At 43.0% G+C, this 19,922-nt stretch overlaps 1 long non-coding RNA gene across 1 annotated transcript; it reads right to left on the reverse strand.

The window, feature by feature from the left end:
• Positions 1-12,943: 12,943 nt before the first annotated feature.
• On the reverse strand, positions 12,944-19,467 carry LOC149982765 (uncharacterized). Its single transcript, XR_016496913.1, has 3 exons — positions 19,304-19,467; positions 18,790-18,843; positions 12,944-13,101 (listed from the first exon to the last, which is right to left on the reverse strand). It is a non-coding gene; the product is annotated as an uncharacterized LOC149982765 (long non-coding RNA).
• Between the last annotated feature and the right edge of the window lie 455 nt (positions 19,468-19,922).

Consider the following 19,922-nt stretch of genomic DNA (forward strand, 5'->3'; position numbering starts at 1 on the left):
CCTCTCTATGTCCCCATTGTCCTCCTCTCTCTCTATCTGTCCCCATTGTCCTCTTCCCTCCCTATCTGTCACCATTGTCATCCTCTCTCTATATCTGTCCCCATTATCATCCTCTCTCTCGATCTGTCCCCATTGTCATCCTCTATATCTGTCCCCATTGTCCTCCTCCCTCTCTGTCTGTCCCCATTGTCCTCCTCTCTCTCTGTCTGTCCCCATTGTCAGCCTCTCCATCTATATCTGTCCCCATTGTCCTCCTCCCTCTCTATCTGTCCCCATTGTCCTCCTCTCTCTCTGTCTGTCCACATTGTCCTCCTCTCAAACTATCTGTTCAATTTAAAATGCAGACAAGACAAGATGGTGTAATTTTGTATTTTCCATCACTTGAAAGAAAATAGAAACTCAGACACGGCTCTTGTTGTGTGATATTGGAGGTCCTATGGAAGCATGCATATCCTGTCTGACCGGCATATTGATTAACACAGAGGAGTTGTTTCCACCCTATAATCATTTCTCTATTTAGATCAAGGTGGCCGAAGCCCAGTGGGTGTCTGATAGGACTTCCACCAGAGCGGCTGATTGCCGTCATTGCAATGGTGGTAATCCTATCCGTGAGCCCACAGAAACAGCCACGCTAATGTCATACAACGAGCCTCTGGAAGAAAGACCATCGCAAGCTGTAGCGAGCAGTGCTCTGTAAAGTTCAGGTTTCTGACTAGAGGGAGAACAACTACGACTGGAAGTGACCTTTTCTTGGCAGGTTAGGAGACTTAGGTTAAGGACATGGAAAAGGGTTAGGTTTAGGGCTAGCTAAAATGCTCTCCTAAACTTCCACGAAAGTCACGTCCAGTCATAGCTGTACTCTCTCTAGTTTACAACCCTGTAACATCGGGACCTTTAATCAGTGGTGGGCCACTAACATTGATTTTACCTGCGAGGAACCGTAGATGCATAACTGCCTATCCCTAAATTGATATGCACAGTTATTAATCAGGCGACACTCTTATCCAAGGCGACAATCTTATCCAAGGCGACACTCTTATCCAAGGCGACTCTTCCAAAATGCATAGAGAAAGGAGAAAACTGTGTATGGCTGCAGAACAAGTCACGGAGAGATGAACAACCGAATGTGCAGTGGAATGAAGACAGTGTCAAAAAGAAGGTACTTGATGTTCCAGGCTCATTTGCCAGTTGGATTGGGAGATATGCCGTGTCTGTATGCCCTTAACATGAAAACAACAGGAATTTCTTCAGTGCTCAGCACATATCAGTTAAGTAGCCTACATATAAAGTGGAAAGCCAATTAATAGGCATACTGAGGCAGTGTGTTAAGAGGCAAACCTAAAATGTCCCACTGGCTTGAAATCCTCCCCCCTTTGCCCAAATCACCTCAAACATTGTGCTGATTGCATGCCTATATTCCTTTTGGATCCAATAAAAACGTCCGTTGTTATTGAGTTACCTGCCATCTGTCATTTGTTGAGACTTCTGAGAGCGGCACAACACAGAGGAAAACGTTATAATTGGTCCACAGGGAATTGTATTTCAAGCTAGCACCATATGAAAGCAGATTTAAAGCAGGTGTTGAGTTGAACACCTCAGTTTTACATGCTAATACTGTAGTAAAAACGTGTTCTATTCCACTGGTAGAAGAGTGTTGTGCCACAATGATGAGGTAACAAGGTGTCTTTTTCAAGAAATGCACTCTTTTCTACAAATGGAGTTGAACATTTCTGATTTAGAGTTTTTTTTAGTCTTGAAATGAAATTGCACCAATGTTTTATTATATATATACCCTACAAAAGGGCTCTATAGGAGACATCAGCTGTCCATGGTGGCTGCTCTCAGACGATCGCGCAGGTGAAGAAGCCGGATATATAAAGATATATAAAGATCCCAGAAAATGTTCCATATGGCACAAAATATTATTTCTCTCAACTTTTGTACACAAATTTGTTTACCTCTCTGTAAGTGATTATTTCTCCTTTGACAATATAATCCATCCACCTGACAGGTGTGGCTATTAAAGAAGCTGATTAAACAGCATGATAATTACACAGGTGCACCTTGTGATGGGGATAATAAAAGGTCACTCTAAAATGTGCAGTTTTGTCACACAACACAATGCCACAGATTTCTCAAGGTTTGAGGGAGCGTGCAATTGGCATGTTGACTGCAGGAATGTCCACCATGACTGTTGCCAGAGAATTGAATGTTCATTTCTCTTCCATAAGCCGCCTCCAACGTCCGGCCTCAGAACCGCAGACCACATGTAACCACACCAGCCCAGGACCTCAACATCCGGCTTGCTTCTTCACCTGCGCGATCGTCTGACAGCTGATGTCTCCTATAGAGCCCTTTTGTAGGGTGGGCATGGATCCCAAGTGGGTGGGCCTATGCCCTCCCAAGCCCAGCCATGGTTGCGTCCCCGCCCAGTCATGTGAGTTCATAGATTAGGGCCTAATTAATTTGTTTTTATTGACTGATTACCTTCTATGAACTGTAACTCAGTAAAATCATTGATATTGTTCCATGTTGCATTTATTGTTTTGTTCAGTATACATGTCACAAACACAGGCCTTACATACTGTAGACAGTATGCAATATTATTACCTGGTAAATGTGTTTCCCTGAAAAACAACATTATAAATCGACACAAAGAAAAACTAATCGCTTTGTGTCTCCCCACCTCTGATGCATGAAAGAATTCCCCCCAAAAAATGGAACAAATTATGCAGTTGATAATTGAACATTGTACGCATCCAAATTACATCTCACACCCTCACTACCCCTTGGGGAGAGAGCAAGACAGCAAACAGGTTTTTCTTGGAACGCTAAGTGGTTCTGAAGCTTTCAATTCGTATGAACACTTGCTTATTAAAGCAAATAGTGGTAAAAAAAACATGAACACTTGCTTATTAAAGCAAATAGTGGTAAAAAAAAACACCTTTGCTACAGTTGGTTTTACAGCATGTGTCTCAAGGTAGCAATATTCATCACGAAAGACGTTTGGGGCTGGGGGGGCTTTTATTGTGAGGTCATTACATGAACATAGAGAACATAATTGCAGCATTTTGCTCATGTTGTGAACACTCTGTTTTGGAGGTATTGACACGAGGGCATTAGCTGGAGTTTTCAGTCAGGCAGAAACCCCTTTAAACAGCACTAAAGCGCCCCTTAATCCTGTCATCGCAGGCCATAAACTGGATCATTTCTATGGATCTCAAAGAATATTGTGACACCGACTAATCCTGTCTTTTTCAGTTTGCAGTTAAGGAGCTTTCGGATTAGGGGAACAATTAGGCCCCTCTTTGATGGTACAAGTATTAAGCATGGGTCTCCTCACTCACCAGCCTTGCTGTCAAGTATGGGGGGAATTATATTACGGCTCCTACTGCCATATTTGTAGCTAGTCCGTCTTCCATACAGTAGCTACTGTGTATAAACTGTATGTACTCCTCCTGAGGGAAAGAAGAACAATCTAGCTGATTCTCTGAAACAAGACTGGGACACTACACGACACTACACTAAATTCAAGTATTTATTTTTATTTATTTAGCTAAGGCAAGTAGGTTAAGATCAAATTCTTATTTACAATAACGGCCTAGGAACAGTGGGTTAACTGCCTTGTTGTATCTCTGGTCCTCTTCTTCTGACGAGGAGTAGCAAGGATCGGACCAAAGCGCAGCGTGGTACGTGTTCATGACGATATTTTTTTCAACTCAGAACACTGAAACAAAAATAACAACGAGAATGATACGAAACGAAACAGTCCTGTCTGGTGACATACACAAAGACAGAAAATAAACACCCACAAAACACAAGTGGGAAAAGACTACCTAAGTATGATTCTCAATCAGAGACAACTAACGACACCTGCCTCTGATTGAGAACCATACCAGGCCAAACGCAAAAGCACAACATAGTAAACGGAACATAGACCACCCACCCAACTCACGCCCTGACCATACTAAAAACAAAGACAAAAATCGAAGGAACTAAGATCAGAACGTGACACTTGTTCAGCGGGGGAACGACAGATGTTTTACCTTGTCAGCTCAGGGATTCAATCCAGCAACCTTTGGGTTACAGACCCAACACTCTGACCACGAGGCTACCTGCCGCCCCAAGTATAAAGTTCCATTTCAGGTAAAAAAAATGAACTCATGTTTCTAAGGGTGATGTCATTGTGGTAAGAGTTGGAATGCATTTACATGCCATCTATTTAGGGATGTTAGAGAGTAAATGGTCAAAGTCAATGAGCTAACAATGGCCCAACGTGAAATAGATGTAGGATCTTAATGTGATCATCACCCTGTTGCAGTAGAACTTTTCTGCAATGCAGGAAATGTAACAGTTGCGCAAGCTAGCACCATCTCTGAGCATAGAGTTGCCTCATACTGTGTAGCTGGTTCGATATTTGAGGTTTAAAAATGGCTTCTGAACTTTGTAATTTCCACTTGTAAATGTTCCCTTATGAAAAAAAAATATCAACCCCTACAAAAATGTCCATTAATTATAATCCACATGATAATAATTCACATTATCGCGCTGTATCAAAGTGGCTCAAATTAAAATCCTACATCTGTAACATGAAGAATGAGAATATACAGAAGGTGTATTGCTATGAAAAACTTATCTTGAAGCAAGGAGACTCTTGAGATTGGGGTAAACTGTCAGCAGAATATCCCTTTAATACTTGGGAGAAAGTTTCTGCACACAATTCTTAGTACTTTGGGGAAGTTTGTGACACAGACTTAGTATTCAGCATTACAAAGCAATACAAAATTAAAGAAAAATTAGAAATTTGAGGCTTTAGTGATAGCAGAACATAAAAGTCATTCATCCTCTGCTGTTTCGGTACACCTGTGTCTCTGCAGGACATGGGGGATAAAAATGATAAGCCAGCATATATTTTATTTTCTAGACCAAAGGCTTTGACTATCACACACATTCTCTTTCTCCCCTGAACACACTGCTCATTTCAGCTGCAGTGAGACTTCACAAGGCATTGTCGTAGCTTTCCCCTGGCTTTCCCTTGGCTTTCCCCTGGCTTTCCCCTGGCTTTCCCCTGGCTTTCCCTTGGCTTTCCCCTGGCTTTCCCCTGGCTTTCCCTTGGCTTTCCCCTGGCTTTCCCCTGGCTTTCCCTTGGCTATCCCTTGGCTTTCCCCTGGCTTTCCCCTGGCTTTCCCTTGGCTTTCCCTTGGCTTTCCCCTGGCTTTCCCTTGGCTTTCCCCTGGCTTTACCTTGGCTTTCCCCTGGCTTTCCCCTGGCTTTCCCTTGGCTTTCCCTTGGCTTTCCCTTGGCTTTCCCCTGGCTTTCCCTTGGATTTCCCTTGGCTTTCCCTTGGCTTTCCCTTGGTTTTCCCCTGGCTTTCCCTTGGCTTTCCCTTGGCTTTCCCTTGGCTTTCCCCTGGCTTTCCCTTGCCTTTCCCCTGGCATTCCCTTGGCTTTCCCTTGGCTTTCCCCTGGCTTTCCCTTGGATTTCCCTTGGCTTTCCCTTGGCTTTCCCTTGGCTTTCCCTTGGCTTTCCCTTGGCTTTCCCTTGGCTTTCCCCTGGCTTTCCCTTGGCTTTCCCCTGGCTTTCGATTGGCTTTCCCTTGGCTTTCCCCTGGCTTTCACTTGGCTTTCCCTAGGCTTGGCCCAAAGGGATGTCAAACCAACTCTCAGCAAAAGGTTAACGTGTCGCTGAGTCGTGCATCAAGCACTGATCCACCAAGTACCTTTGTAAAGGGACGCCATCGAAAATACTCCCTATGGAATCCATCTTATTGTCACAAAAGGCTGCTATCGAACCAGCTGCACAGTATGAGGCAACTCCATGCTCAGAGATGGTGCTGGCTTGCGCAACCCATCAGGCCCCAGTAATGGGGATGTCGTTTTTTGGGGGGGGATATTCCACAGTGATTTGTCATGGTGTTCTCCAGACCGGCAACAAATAAGTTTTGATTACTGTTACGCAACACCCCGCTACACTTACCTTTCAATGGAGTGAAAGAGGTATGTGACAAAAAAAGAGGATGATGGAGGCAGAGAATATTAACATTTACTGGGAATTTATTTCCTTAACACGGTAATGTGGGGAAAAGGGGCTGGACGAAACCAAAGCAAAGAAAGTTAAAAGTTAAAGAGTGTTCTCTACTACCTTACCTGCCTACCCACTACTTACCTAACCTTAACTCCACTTGGCGCACTAACCAAACTACAGGGGGTGGTCCACCCAGGTCTTACCTAGTGTGCATAGACAGAGTACATACTATGGGTATATGTATGCCCTCATGGCCTCTTGCCTAAGCACTCTTTAAACATGAATGAAATACATTAACATTTTATTAGATTGGAGAACACATTGGGAGGGATCTTAAAGATCATTCCTCCATACAGAATCTTTCCAGATCCTTGACATCCTTTGTCAGCGTTTATGGACTGCCCTCTTTGATTCAAACCACAAAATGTTGATTTTGTTGTCAGTCAACCATTTCTTTGTCCTGGTACTCCCCCTCCATTGATCATCCTTGATATGTTTCTACAACTTGATTGGAGTCCACCTTTGGTAAATTCAATTGATTGGACATGATTTGGAAAAGAACACACCTGTCTATGTAAGGTCCTACAGTTGACAGTTGCATGTCAGAGCAAAAACAAAGCCGAAGGTCGAAGGAATTGTCCGTAGAGTTCAGAGACAAGATTGTGTTGAGGCACAGATCTGGGGAACCAAAAACAATTCTGCAGCATTGAAGGTCCCCAAGACCACAGTGGCCCCCAACATTCTTAAATGGAAGAAGTTTGGAACAAGAAAGACTCTTCCTGGAGCTGGCCACCTGGCCAAACTGAGCAATCGGGGAAGAAGGGCCTTGGTCAGGAAGGTGACCAAGAACCCGATGAAAGAGCTCCAGAGTTCCTCTGTGAAGACGAGAGAAACTTCCAGAAGGACGACCATCTCTGCAGCACTCCACCAATCAGGCCTTTATGTTTGAGAGGCCAGACGGAAGCCACTCCTCAGTAAAAGGCACATGATAACCCGCTTGGAGACTGCCAAAAGGTGAGAAATAAGATTCTCTGGTCTGATGAAACCAAGATTGAACTCTTTGGCCTGAATGCCAAGTGTCACGCCTGGAGGAAACCTGGTACCATCCCTACAGTGAAGCATTTTGGTGGCAGCATCATGATGTGGGGATGTTTTGCAGTGGCTGGGACTGGGAGAATAGTCAGGATCGAGGGAAAGATGAACGGAGCAAAGTACAGAGAGATCCTTGATTAAAACCTGCTCCAGAGTGCTCAGGACCAAAGGTTCACCTTCCAACAGGACAGCGATCCTAAGCACAAAGCCAAGACAACGCAGGAGTGGTTTCGGGAAAAGTCTCTCAATGTCCTTGAGTGGCCAAGACAATCAAATTTTTTTTGTCACATGCGCTGAATACAATATTACAGTCAAATCCTTACTTCGGTAGGGGCTACAGGTGTGCCAAGCTTGTAGTGTCATACCCAAGAAGACTCAAGGCTGTATTTGCTGCCAAAGGTGCTTCAACAAAGTACTGAGCAAATGGTCTGAATACTTATGTAAATGTAATATTAAAGTTTTTTTTTTCATACATTTGAAAAAATGTAGATCAACCTGTTTTTGCTTTGTCATTATGGGGTATTGTGTGTGGATTGATGAGAAAAAAAAATGTGTAAAAAGTTATTGTCTGAATACTTTCCGAATGCACTGTATGTCCTAGTTATCTCTCCTTCCTCCCAAAGTGTGCACTTGTTTATTTCCCTTCACTGATTTAAAAGAAAATGACTGGTATTATGAGACAGATGTCAGAAACTCCCACTAGCCCATGCCGCCACCAATCCAATGCTTTTAGATTTGTGGGAAGTAATGAATGAGTGCACACTTAAGGAGAAATTAGATATTATTGGGACAGCCTATAAATACTCATGGAGAAAGGATATATGATTGGGACAGCCTATGAATACTCATGGAGAAAGGAGATATTATTGGGACAGCCTATGAATACTCATGGAGAAAAGGAGACCCTCATGCCTAGAACCTGCGATCTACATGAGATTCAAATGAGGGTATTGCAATCATATCTCCTGTGTTATCGTTGATCCAAATGTACTTTGGCATTTCTACTCCCCTTCCTTAGATGCAATTAGAATATTCACTGGCGAACCCGCTGAGAGATGAAATGGTGCTTAATGAGTTTCTCAGCAACAGTCCTCGGTAATGCTCTTCCCATCTGGTCCCTCCTGTTTCGTCCCCCTTTTTTTCATTTAGAGGAGGTACTTTTTTTCTAATCTGCCTAGTAATGCCAATTTAATGAAATCTGCTATCAAAATACACACACACACACACACACACACACACACACACACACACACACACACACACACACGCAAATGCATGAACACACACACACACACGTTTGCATACAGTAGCACGCACACACCGCCTCTAATTACTAATTTTGTTTAGTCCTTTTACAGTGACACCCTGCCAAATTGGAAGTAGAGGAGCCTAAGAACTCCCAACGGTACCCCTGAATACAACTATCGGCTCCCCAGATGACCATAGTCAAAACTCACCAAAACACACTGTATTCAGCTGAGGTTGAATTTTAAACTGGTCTTTTTGTGTAGGTTTGTTAGGAGCTAGTAACATAAGCAGTTAGTAACATATGCAGTTAGTAACATAAGCAGTTTCGCTGTAACATCTGCTAAACTGTGTAGGCGACCAATAAAATTCGATTTGATTTAGCCTACCTTTAAAACCTATTTCTCTGACAGATTCTGCACTAAAATGTCTTCATAATGAACATCTAATGTGTCTATGTGGGTTATTTTAAAGAGACTAAAGTCTATACACATTGGCAAAGCTTCTCAGTGTGACACAAAAAAAATGAATTATGAGGTAAAAAATGACTAAATGTGTCCAATTTCAGAAGTTAATGAGAAGAAACAGAGGGTCTCCTTTGTCGGGAGCTTGGTGTGTGCTCACAGAGGCATTGGAAATGAAAATTTATAAGGAATAATTGAGCATGACAGATCAAAAAATGCACTCTCGAGCCAATTAAACTTGGGTCGGTTGGTGCACATCCTCCAAGATGATCAGATGAGAAGCGTAATGGACAAATGTGGGAACGGAAAACATCTTTGGTCCAATCAGGACGGCTGGTGGGGTGCCATGAAAGCGACACACCGAGTGGACATGTGGTGAGTGAATCTAAACCAGAGTGAAATCAAAATCAAAATATAATCAAAATACCACTGTTTCTGCAGTTTAATTTCAACTAAATATTTTGATCCCACCTAGTAGGCTAAAGCATGTTTGATGATACTTTATTGTGCTTAAAGGTCCACATTGTGATTTTGAGCCAGTCTGGCTTGATAGCAGCTTTTGGGATGAGTCATGTCTCATAAAAGGGCTGTGTTATAGCGTGAGACTGATTACAGTATTGTCAGCATTATGTAGGGCTACACTTAACGGCAGAAGATTCTGGAATCTGTCACTGAATTTCTTCACACCAGAAATAATTGTCCATGTATGCCAATCAAATTAATAACAAGTGTTGCAGTGATATTTCCTCCGTTAGAATCCCTCTCCCATGCAAGTGGAGGTGAACACTGAACCATGCAAGTGGAGGTGAACACTGAACCATGCAAGTGGAGGTGAACACTGAACCATGCAAGTGGAGGTGAACACTGAACCATGCAAGTGGAGGTGAACACTGAACCATGCAAGTGGAGGTGAACACTGAACCATGCAAGTGGAGGTAAACACTGAACCATGCAAGTGGAGGTAAACACTGAACCATGCAAGTGGAGGTGAACACTGAATCATGCAAGTGGAGGTGAACACTGAATCATGCAAGTGGAGGTGAACACTGAACCATGCAAGTGGAGGTGAATACTGAACCATGCAAGTGGAGGTGAACACTGAACCATGCAAGTGGAGGTGAATACTGAACCATGCAAGGGGAGAGAATACTGAACCATGCCAGTAGAGGTGAATACTGAACCATGCAAGTGGATGTGAACACTGAACCACGCAAGTGGAGATGAATACTGAACCATGCAAGTGGAGGTGAACACTGAACCATGCAAGTGGAGGTGAATACTGAACCATGCAAGTGGAGGTGAATACTGAACCATGCAAGTGGAAGTGAACACTGAACCATGCAAGGGGAGGTGAATACTAAAACCATGCAAGTGGAGGTGAACACTGAACCACGCAAGTGGAAGTGAATACTGAACCACGCAAGTGGAGATGAATACTGAACCACGCAAGTGGAGGTGAATACTGAACCACGCAAGTGGAGGTGAATACTTAACCACGCAAGTGGAGGTGAACACTGAACCACGCAAGTGGAGGTGAACACTGAACCATGCAAGTGGAGGTGAACACTGAACCATGCAAGTGGAGGTGAACACTGAACCATGCAAGTGGAGGTGAACACTGAACCATGCAAGTGGAGGTGAACACTGAACCATGCAAGTGGAGGTGAACACTGAACCATGCAAGTGGAGGTGAACACTGAACCATGCAAGTGGAGGTGAACACTGAACCATGCAAGTGGAGGTGAACACTGAATCATGCAAGTGGAGGTGAACACTGAACCATGCAAGTGGAGGTGAACACTGAACCATGCAAGTGGAGGTGAACACTGAACCATGCAAGTGGAAGTGAACACTGAACCATGCAAGTGGAGGTGAACACTGAACCATGCAAGTGGAGGTGAACACTGAACCATGCAAGTGGAAGTGAACACTGAACCATGCAAGTGGAGGTGAACACTGAACCATGCAAGTGGAGGTGAACACTGAACCATGCAAGTGGAGAGAATACTGAACCATGCAAGTGGAGAGAATACTGAACCATGCAAGTGGAGGTGAACACTGAACCATGCAAGTGGAGGTGAACACTGAACCATGCAAGTGGAGGTGAATACTGAACCATGCAAGTGGAGGTGAATACTGAACCATGCAAGTGGAGGTGAATACTGAACCATGCAAGTGGAAGTGAACACTGAACCATGCAAGTGGAGAGAATACTGAACCACGCAAGTGGAAGTGAACACTGAACCATGCAAGTGGAGGTGAATACTGAACCATGCAAGTGGAGGTGAACACTGAACCATGCAAGTGGAGGTGAACAGTGAACCATGCAAGTGGAGGTGAACACTGAACCATGCAAGTGGAGGTGAATACTGAACCATGCAAGTGGAGGTGAATACTGAGTAAATATGTAAATTTTGCCACTCATATCCCTGTTTCACCTTTTACAAAATGGCAAATATATTGGACATGTCATATTTTGTCTTCCACTCAACATCTTCTACCATATTCAGCATATACTTAGGGTCTCGCAGGAAGCCGTCGTTCCCCAGGAAACAAGTTGTCGTTCCCCAGGAAACAAGCCGTCAATCCCCAGGACCTATACCAGTAGCATGTGATAGGCTAGCTGGCTCGCCTGCCTGTGGTGTTATCCAAAGATAATGAAACACCTTCAATCTGGCAGAAGAGGAGCTGGTGAGGCGCTTCCTGCTGGTATTTTACAGCCACACCCCCCTCCTGTCCTCACATGAAGAGTAAGAAACAACCCTGAAAGAAAATAAAACTGTGAGACTCTACTGTAGTGTGGGGGTGGACATTTCTCATTTTAAAATTGGACCTCTTTTCTGACACTTCATAGCTTTCTACGGGGAACGAAAATTGAGTTAGTGAGATATGATATTCTCACGAGGTGGCTCTTTTCTGTTTTCCAAAAAAACTGTAATTTCTCATTTTCCAAATGGGCTCTCTTTTCTGACAGTTCGTGGCATTCTACTGGGAACAAAACTGATTTGGAGAACCCCCTCATTTCTGTTAAAAAAAAACTGTCAACCCCCCACCCCCTATTGTTTCTGAAAGACAATTACTTCCTCAGAAATTAAAAACTATGAGTTCACAGTATGGGTTTTTGTTCGCTTCCAGTGAATCCAATCTTTTTCTTTTTCACATACCGATGACACTTCAATGGAAATCTATGCTGATTTGAATAAGTAGCTTAATTAATGGTATTAATTAGTCCATTAATTACGTTTCTTTTCGTGTGTGGCAAACGGAGGAGAACTGTCTGACTGTCTCTTGGCATATGCACCTCATCCATAAATGTAATGGCCGTGCCTGTAGAGAGCTGGCAGAACATATTTCTTCCTCTCTTACCCGACCGTGACAGAGATACTGTACTGCTTAACTTATCCTATCTTCCCAAGTCTTTACTCAGCAATATGGACAGTGCATTACCAGTCCATTAGTAACCTAAAGGATGTTATGACACGATTGGTGTCAGACGAGGCTTTGTTCGTGAGGCAAAGCCACACGAGCAGTTCACATTCTGTAATATGGTTCCACCCAATCAAAAAGTTCACATAAAATGTGAATTTGGAAATGCACTCCAAACTCGCTTTTCAGGTATTTGTGAAAGCGAAGATGGGTTGAATGTATTTTTTGTGTGTTCCAATTGAATTTGTGTAAAAAAATTAAGTGTTTTATTACATAACTGTTGTATATCAAACACATTTTGGTATAGGACATTCATGCTGAATTTTTTTTGCCACTGTGCTCCTTGATCATCCTACCCCATTAAGATAACCCCCACCCTCTTTCAAAACACACCTACCAAAGTCTGGTGCAGGGTGAAGTTACCCCTAGACGCTGATCTGGGGTCAGTTTTGCATATTCCCCACTAATGGTTCAGGTTAGGATTGGGGAAGCTGATCCTAGATTTGTACAAGGCAGGAAATAATGTATAACAAACAGCGATTTTTAAAGGAATGAACCAATTTAAGGGAGTAGAAGTGGGTGAACATGTAACATCATTCATGGAACAGACAACCGACAACCCAGTGGGATTGGCCTTTGTGATTTGGGCTTTGGTTTGGATTAAGCCCATCAGCATAAAAAAAAAATGGGACAATATTTGCTATTCATTCTCTTTATTGTTGTTGTGAACTATGGAGTCAGATAAGTCCTCCATACAACAGCACTGAGGAGTAACCAACCTCGTCCATCAGGATTACACAACGAGACAGTCTGGAGAACCAACAGCCGGGGGATTGGTTGAAGATGACAGCTGCAGAGAGTCGTAAATATCACAGGTTATTAAACCACTGTAGAGAGATGAGTTAAAATGGCGCATGGGGTTTTGGAGACCTGAGCAGTTAGAAAGAGCATTGCTGGGACTTTGACATTTAATTAGGATGAGTTTTACATGAGTACCGTTGCAAACACCGCCACTGACACACTTCATGATGAACTAATTAATTAGGACTGGGCATTAAGTAGTTATAATCAAGGGAATCACTTTGTTATTGGCTGTTTTTCACATATGATCAAGTTGGAGGAGGTTGTCTTGGAGGATCAATTTCTGTAGGTCTTCACTTGATTAAATATTTCTAGTAATATGACAGGGAACAATTATTATATTGATTGATTGTATTGATTAAGTATTGATTATACTTTAACTATATATTCATCATTCAGGTATGAAGTAAAATGAGGAGATATTAAATACACTGAACAAACATATAGATACAACATAAAGTGTTGGTCCCATGTTTGTTGAGCTGAAATAAAATATCCCAGAAATATTCCATATTGCACAAAAACGTATTTCTCTTAGATGTTGTGCACAAATTTGTTTACATCCCTGTTAGTGAGCATTTCTTCCAAGATAATCCATCCACCTGACAGGTGTGGCATATCAACAAGCTAATTAAACAGCATGATCATTACACAGGTGCAACTTGTGCTTCGGACACTAAAAGATGTGCAGTTTTGTCACACAACACAATGCTAAAGATGTCTCAAGTTTTAAAGAAGCGTGCAATTGGCATGCTGACTGCAGGAATATCCACCAGAGCTGTTGTGAGAGAATGGAATAATAATTTCTCTACCATAAGCCGCCTCCAACTTCATTTTAGAGAATTTGTCAGTAAATTCACACAGTAAAGCCTCACAACCGCAGACCATGTGTGGCGTTATGTGGGTGAGAGCTTTGCTGATGTTGTGAACAGAGTGCCAATGTTGTGAACAGTGTTGTGTACACAATTCCTGGAAGCTGAAAATGTCCCAGTTCCTCCATGGCCTGCATACTCACCAGACATGTCACCCATTGAGATCCCACCAATATCCAGCAACTTCGCACAGCCATTGAAGAGGACTTGGACAACATTCCACAGGCCACAATCAACAGTCTGTGTCGCACTGCATTAGGCAAATGGTGGTCACACTAGATACTGACTGGTTTTCTGATCCACACCCCTACCTTTTTTTTTAAAGGAATCTGTGACTAACAGATGCATATCTGTATTCCCAGTCATGTGAAATCCATAGATTAGGTCTTAAGGAATTCATTTATATTGACCGATTTATATATATGAACTAGTTCAGGTTTAGTTTTCATAATATCATCACCTTTCCAAAGCCCAACGGGTAGTAATAATATCAGCCAATTCTTTCCCATATTCACCAACCCCCCCCCCCCCCCCCCCATCCAATTGCTGGTCTTAAAAGACTCCTACTGCCAGCCTCCAACCTTACCTTAGCCCTCAGGGGCCCTGCCTCTGGCCTGGCATGACTACCCCCCCCCCCTACTGCCAGCCTCCTACTGCCAGCCTCCAACCTCACCTTAGCCCTCAGGGGCCCTGCCTCTGGCCTGGCATGACTACCCCCCCCCCCCCCTACTGCCAGCCTCCTACTGCCAGCCTCCAACCTTACCTTAGCCCTCTGGGGCCCTGCCTCTGGCCTGGCATGACTACCCCCCCCCCCCCCCCCCCCCTACTGCCAGCCTCCTACTGCCAGCCTCCAACCTTACCTTAGCCCTCAGGGGCCCTGCCTCTGGCCTGGCATGACTACCCCCCCCCCCTCTCACCCCACCAACACCACCACAGTGGAAGTGTTTATCCAATCCTGCTGGTGGTTCCCGGGGCCGTTTACGCAGCTGTGGCCCTGACATCTGGAGCCCAGGCCACTAAGTGTGATGGATGGAGGCAGCAGTTTGTGCAAACAACACTCCTCACAATCTGTCACACGCACTTCAGCGTGTCATTTGTCTCGCGTTTACCCAGCCTAGACGACTAGGCCTCGTCACCATGGTCAAGGGACGTGGCATATCTATGCTAAGCAATGCTCTCTCTCTCTTTCTATCCCTCCATCTCGCTCTGTTTTGATGTGTCTCACTCTATCTCCTTTGAGGAGGAATCAAAATACATGCCCCCACCCTGCCCCTCATATTCCAAAAATTGCAGAACAAACATGGAGATAACCTCCTCCCCAAGGTGCTTCACAGCAGCAGGAATGGTACCAGGACCATCAAAGCAGTGATATATACAGCTAGACACAGAAACCATATATTAAATGCAGATATCTGACTATATTTATTTACCTTCCCAGGAAGCAGCAAGTGTGTGTGTTTTGTTGGGGGGGGGGGGGGGGGGGGGGGGGGGACCAGAAGTAAAGGTTCAGGGTTAGGAGTTATGGAAAATAGGATTTTGAATGGGAATCAATTGTTTGGTCCCCAAAAGGATAGTAAAATGTGTGTGTGTGTGCTTGCGTGTGTGTATGTATGTGCATTTTGGACTTTTTTCATCCTAAAAAAATAAATGATTCACCTAATTTGCAACAAATAGTAATCAGTTAACCAATGAACTGTTTTAAAAGCTAATAAAATCCTACTTTCTCTGATCTGACTGATCATTCATTTTATTCCCATTAGGAAGTCCCTGCATGAGACGACAGGCCTACAGCTAGTAAAATAGGCCTTTATATGTGACCATATGGGCAAGGTAAGGTTGCTGAAGTAGTTTGCAAGCTACCATGGCAACAAATCCTTGATTCTGATCAGCAGAGTTGGGCTCGTTATCATTCCTGTCATGACAGGTGTGAGCGGGCAAAGCTAAACTGAGGGCTGATTGGCTGAACTGCCAAGAGACTGTGGCTCCCTAATTACTCCGCTCCACTACCAGCTAAAAAATAAAATAAAATGGAAATAATATCGGAATACTTCCAATTACAATGATTAGAAAACAACTCTCTGTGCACCCAGCTGTATCTGAGCTCCAAGCTCTGCTTGGCAATGCCTAGCTGTGGGACCACAGGGAGGGAGGGAGGCAGATGGTCCATCTCCCACCCTGTGGCAGGGGCTCCACTCTGATAGGGTCGCCTGTTTCCCAGTGCCAGAGCCAGCCAGGAGAGAAGCAGGAATAGAGGGCCATGTAAATTGATGTCTGACATGATGTTAAATCTGTCCCCAGCCTCAGTAGGGTCAGCCGAGGCAGAGAGGAAGGGGATGGGGGTGGTGTTCAGTTGTCCTTCCGAAGCCCCACATGCTTGGCCTGATGCAGGAGCATGTCTCAAATGATATTTCTGGACTAGAGAGCACTCTGTGTGCTAATTGGATATGCATTGGCTGCTTGTTTGATTCAGTGGTAGCAAGGTTTAGTTAACTCCACTGTAATTACCACTCCACTGGTAGTACCACTTAACACTGCCTGAGATTGGAAAGGCAGTAGTGAGATAAAACCGAGGGTCCCGTTGCAGTAATCCCTCCCCTTGTTACAAATACATGTCACATTCTTTACACAAAGCTAGTTTCTGAGATTCATTATCTGCACTCATCTACACACAAGTATAATCAGAGAATTTATATCGTTCTGTCAAGGTGAAAACATTAGCTACATTTCACATTTGAGGGGCAGGTAAAAATGTCCCCCATCCTTATCATCACCATCCCTCTTTTTTGTCTTTTGCGAAGATCTCTCGTATTAATCTCCCTTTTAAAGGCCTACAACGATGGATGGGGAGGTACACTTAAAGAGGAAGGGGATAGACTGATCTGGCTCGTTGTATTTCCAAAACATGCAAGGACATAAAAAAGAGTGGATTGGCCTTGAAAAGGGTCAGGAACAATCCTATGTCACATTTCCCCTTCTCACATGGAACACCATTTATGTCCCTGCACCAATTCCCACAGTTTTAGATTCCTAATGATTCTTCCAACTCTGAAGACTCTAGCCTCTTCCATGGCAGTCGGAAGAACTTGAGTGTTTTTATCTCTGAACACTCAGAAGCGGGTTTTGCCACCGACTGTTGGATAAGGGGAACCATCGGGTGTTAACAACACTCAGTGGGGACTAGAGATCCTGAATGCCGATGTCTACAGTGTGAGATATGCCATTCCGTTTCCTGACACTCACGCCTCACCATTGTTACAGCCCCGTCCCCCCACACTCTCCCCCCAGACTACTGGGTTCTCATTCTGTCACCAAATCAAGGAAAAGCCAAGTGTTTACTGACAAAAGTCACATGATAAAATACAATATCTCTAATAAATAAATATTAAAAAGAAGTGTACAATAAATCATAAATACCCCTTATTATCACCCCAAAAAGTTATTCATTAAAAATAAGTAGTAGCAGCAATGGTGCCTGTATGTGTAAGGGGTGTGTGGTGGATGTGGACGGTTGCTCTGGTTTTTGTTCTGACGGCGCTTTTTCTCCCCATAAGAGCTTGGCCCTTCTTCTCTGGTCTGCTGATGCAATCAGGTCCTCAAACTCAGTTGAGTGCCAGCGTGGGGAGGTCCGTACCATTTATAAACTAACCTGTCTCTGGCATGCCATTTATAAACTAACCTGTCTCTGGCATACCATTTATAAACTAACCTGTCTCTGGCATGCCATTTATAAACTAACCTGTCTCTGGCATACCATTCATAAACTAACCTGTCTCTGGCATGCCATTTATAAACTAACCTGTCTCTGGTATACCATTTATAAACTAACCTGTCTCTGGCATGCCATTTATAAACTAACCTGTCTCTGGCATACCATTCATAAACTAACCTGTCTCTGGCATACCATTTATAAACTAACCTGTCTCTGGCATACCATTTATAAACTAACCTGTCTCTGGCATACCATTCATAAACTAACCTGTCTCTGGCATGCCATTTATAAACTAACCTGTCTCTGGTATACCATTTATAAACTAACCTGTCTCTGGCATGCCATTTATAAACTAACCTGTCTCTGGCATACCATTCATAAACTAACCTGTCTCTGGCATACCATTTATAAACTAACCTGTCTCTGGCAGACCATTTATAAACTAACCTGTCTCTGGCATGCCATTTATAAACTAACCTGTCTCTGGCATACCATTTATAAACTAACCTGTCTCTGGCATACCATTTATAAACTAACCTGTCTCTGGCATACCATTTATAAACTAACCTGTCTCTGGCATACCATTTATAAACTAACCTGTCTCTGGCATACCATTTATAAACTAACCTGTCTCTGGCATACCATTTATAAACTAACATGTCTCTGGCATACCATTTATAAACTAACCTGTCTCTGGCATACCATTTATAAACTAACCTGTCTCTGGCCATTTTAGTTTTTGGAGCTCCCTCTGTTGCTCTGTTTGGGGTTTCTAATGCTTTTCTCTTTCAGTCCAATATATTTTACATCTGAGAAGATAAATTCAGCAGTGTATTAGCAACAAAAGTCAACTGGTGGTTTTAAAAGAATCCCACAACAACCATTTCCATTTCTCACTACTGACAGGCTACTCCTTGTTATGGGTTAGCATGCGAGGGACAATCACTTCAACAATTCATATTTATTTTGAGAACTGTGACACACATTACCTTTTTTGATAATAATATGTTAAAAATGTCTTGACAGAAGTAACATGAATCAAAAATCCATTTTAGCATGTGGAACTGGTCTGACCAAGTCTTAATGAATAACTCACATATTGTCTCTCTTTTTCCAATCTCCATTACTTGGTATTCAGCTGATCAACTGCCTGTTATGAAACCAGAAAACCATCATTAGCACAATAATGTGATTTTAATATTAGCATAGCTAATATTTGCTTAACAAAGAAGAAAGAACCGTTATTGTAGCTAGTCTAGCTATCTAATGTTAACATTAGCCCTATAATCTTTGTTAGCAAACATTTACTAGTTAGCCTGCAAGCTAGCTAGCATTAGCTAGACAAAATGGTTAGCTAACCTGCACATTCTTTAAAAAAAAATCCCAGTTTATTACAGTTTAATAATGTTAGTAGCTAGCTAGTTACTAACCTTGAATGTAAAGTATTTATGTGATCTGTTGGATGTTACACAGCAATATATCTAGGTAGCTAGCTAGCTGAGTGCTACAGCTGGCTAGCTAGTAGCTACACCAGCCGGGCTAACTCTGGTAGCTATGGGAGCAGTGCCTGTGTTCTATAGATAGACGCTAATAATCAGACTACCTCATACCTAGATGCGGAGTGTGGTGGTACCATTTCTGTAATCATTTCCATGTTTTGATTTGTTGTGACGTGCTCCTCATAACAAAACAACCCAGAGTTTTCGTAGAGACAGAATTTGCCCCGGCTTTACATTTCCTTTCTCAGGCATATGGACATCTCCTTAGCATATTGCTACCACCACTGGTTGGAGTGCACACTACACTCTTAACCCAAAACAAAAGATTGTGACTAAAATTCATCAGATGATGATGACCTAACATAAAACACCGGAGCCATATACTTAGAAAAATCTCTATCCATATTTGACTGAACCAGATAGTAATTGATCCAATTTGTATTATATTAAGTCAACAAAAAAATATGTTATTTAAATTGCAATGCAAATGTGAATTACTTGACTATATTTTCCCATGTTCAATGAGAACAATAGACAAGTTGTTAGGGGGTTGTTAGCGAACAAGCCATTTTATGCAGTGTGTAAGGGAGTATCCTAGGTGGATGGTGCCCCCTATGAGGATAATCCAGGTCACAACTAAAAACAATTTTTTTTACAAAAGTTTCTGTTTAAAAATAGATTTTTCCAATCCCTTGCAGAGGGGAGGGGAATTTCCAGCGAGTTCTATCTG

Source organism: Oncorhynchus mykiss, chromosome 6 (genome assembly GCF_057628025.1).
Source record: "Oncorhynchus mykiss isolate SJ-2025 chromosome 6, ASM5762802v1, whole genome shotgun sequence".
NCBI classification, from domain to species: Eukaryota; Metazoa; Chordata; class Actinopteri; order Salmoniformes; family Salmonidae; genus Oncorhynchus; species Oncorhynchus mykiss.